Source organism: Oncorhynchus clarkii, chromosome 4 (assembly GCF_045791955.1).
Source record: "Oncorhynchus clarkii lewisi isolate Uvic-CL-2024 chromosome 4, UVic_Ocla_1.0, whole genome shotgun sequence".
Lineage (NCBI taxonomy): Eukaryota > Metazoa > Chordata > Actinopteri > Salmoniformes > Salmonidae > Oncorhynchus > Oncorhynchus clarkii.
The window spans coordinates 71,356,629-71,359,454 of NC_092150.1; the positions used below are offsets into that span (position 1 = coordinate 71,356,629).

Here is a 2,826-nt window from a genome sequence, read left to right on the forward strand (position 1 = left end):
TTACACACTAACAAATAGGTTTCATGCAAAGACACATCCGTGCTATTTTCGGGCTCTGTTAGCATGCAGGTTATGGTGGTACAGAGTTGACCACATGTCTTGAATGGATCTTGTTCTGAATGGTAATGGACCGGCCTCATTGGAAGAGTTAATCAGATACTGACAGGATGTCATACTGTAGGGAGGATGATTCTAACACAAATGAGTTTGGTTGGTACACTGGATTGCCAGAAGCCCAAACCCCATTCACAACCGCCTTCCCTGGGGCAAGAAGTGGAGATGGAAATAAAAACTTGAGCTGCTTCATTCAAAGCACCATGTCTTCATTCTTGAGGAAGGGCACGTATTTTCCGCTGGTTTCAGTGTTAAAGTGTAACTGATGATGCAGTTGCTGCAAAAACAGGCAGGTTGCCCTACTACACTCAAATGCCTGTTCAGCACCATTAGACCCTCTGACTAGTTAAAAAAAACAAGTTATTTGAACATGTTTTGAACATCCCCTTTTCCCCCTTCAATCTCTAACCTTTGACCCCTTCTGTTAGTCTCACATTCCATTCCCCACTGTCCCTTTTTATTTGGTACTCTTTAACGAGCCTGCCGCTAACAATCTGCTTTGACAAACACCCCTCACAAACACAGCCATTGTTGGGAGCCAGAGACTCTGAGAGGGAGAGAGAGAGCAGGAGGAAAACCCTTGAGAGAATCAACAACTGCAGTATCTCTCTGTGACATTCTCCTGCGGTTATTATGATGAATGGATGATTTTGACTTGAGGAGGAGGGAAAAACATTTTAAAAGGAAAAGAGTTTTGACCTTGATCCTACTCAGTTGTGAGAGCGCATCATAGCGACTGTCCTTCCAGGTCTTGGCTAAAGAGACTTATGGTGGTTCCTCAGGTCATCATGGTGAATAAAATCCAATCAGATAGATGCTGAGTTAGGGTAGTCCCATTTCAGACTTCTAACATTGTGTTAACCCTGAAACCCTGGGAGCAGTTACAGATCATTATTATTAGTGTTGTGGGAGAGAGCTATAATTAACCACACACACCCGCACACACACACACACACACACACACACACACACACACACACACACACACACACACACACACACACACACACACACACACACACACAAACAGTACAGGGGTCTTCCCAGTGGATGGAGTGAGAGTAGGCCATTGAGTGCAGATCATGGTGTGATTGGTAGTTTGGGTGGGGTGTGAGAACTCTGACCTTTGACAAAGTCGTCATTGTCAATGGACAGAGACGATTAAACAATTACCCTACTGTCTGATGACGATTATGGAGTGGCCAGTTGGGTCATGTCCAAGGGAAACACTAAACCCTCATTTACATATGTATACAACTCCTGGAAATGTTAATTTGTGGCAACTTGCTCTTATTGTGATCCACAGTGATAGGTCAATAAAAATGATCTACCTCATTTAATAGGTCACTCTTGTTGTGGACACACCACTTTGTAGGCGAGGCACTGACCTTAATGATTGAACATTAAACCTCACTTACAGTACAACACATCACCAGCTTGCCATACAGAACTCACAAAAGTGGGGATGTCGTCAGAGCTAAGGCATTGAGCAAGCGCATGAGCTATTTGTTCCTAATCTAGGGCTAGGGGGGTTAAAGTTAGTGTCAGAGGTTAAGATTGCATGTATGGTTTGAAAGCACTTCCATTAATCCACGCACGCATGACCAGATAACGACATCTCTCAATACACCACTTTCAGGGAATTTCTCAACCTACACAGTACCTCTTTCTGTAAAGACCAAACAACATACAGAAAGTTGCTTCCATAATGTACACAAGTGATCAAAAATGGAATTGCTTTAGATGTGAATTCCACATGCTCAACCATCACAGATCCCTAGTAGAGTGTGTCATCAAAGGAACAACATACATTGTTTAGAGGTACATCTAAAAGAGGATGCAGAAACTCTGAAACCCTAATTGTTATAGTTATTCAACAATCTTACAATCCTAATTGATTTAGCTGTGAAGTTGCAGCCATAGAAATGTATCCAGATCCTGAGGATCAGGTGAACAGTGTTAGCAAGGCTATTTTAGGGACCAGTCAGCAGCATAATGTGTAATTTGTTCCCGAGGCCTCAGGCTTTCTTTATTCAGAGAGGAGGGAGGATTGGAAGGAAGGAGAGGGGGGGGGGGGGAGGGGGGGGCAGGAGCCCAGTTTTTTGCCCACTCTGTTAAACCACAAGGCTAACTTTAATCAGCTGTTATGCTGAGTCATGAAATCACATTGTTTTTGTTGGTTTATTTGCATTTCCTTACATCTATTGATCTTCCAATAGGGATGATTGTGATGCAACCTGCACCCCCACCACTACCCCTGATAACACAGAACATCATCTCTGAGATGATGAGAAGTATTTGCATGTTACATTTACATTCAAATTAGTTCAAGAGATGATAGGGCATAGTCCACTGAGTTGGAAAACATTGTATGCTGTCTTGACACCTCATTTGTTCAACTAGGCCTATGGGCTACTAAACCAAGCCACAATGCCCAATTCATTTCCAAATCAGTCCTAAAGCTCCCAAATTATTACATGAATGCATATAATGGTTGGTTGGTTTGAATCTAAATATAAGGTTTCAGAAGCACTGCCATACTAGATTTCTACAAATCCTAGTTTTAACTTTAGAAAAAGTTCCAACACTTCTGCCTAATCTCAGCCCAGTGACTTCAAAGGTGGAAAATACAACACTCCTCAAAGTACCATGGCAACCATAAAACGGGACTCATGTGGGGGGATATGGGAGGAGCGACGTGGGAGGAGATCC

The 2,826-nt window shown here is 42.9% G+C and overlaps 1 protein-coding gene across 1 annotated transcript in view; it reads right to left on the reverse strand.

Moving 5' to 3' along the window:
* The window catches only part of LOC139407252 (kinesin family member 25), a 274,790-nt gene that overhangs the window by 52,184 nt on the left and 219,780 nt on the right, over positions 1-2,826 (reverse strand). The window lies entirely within an intron of this gene.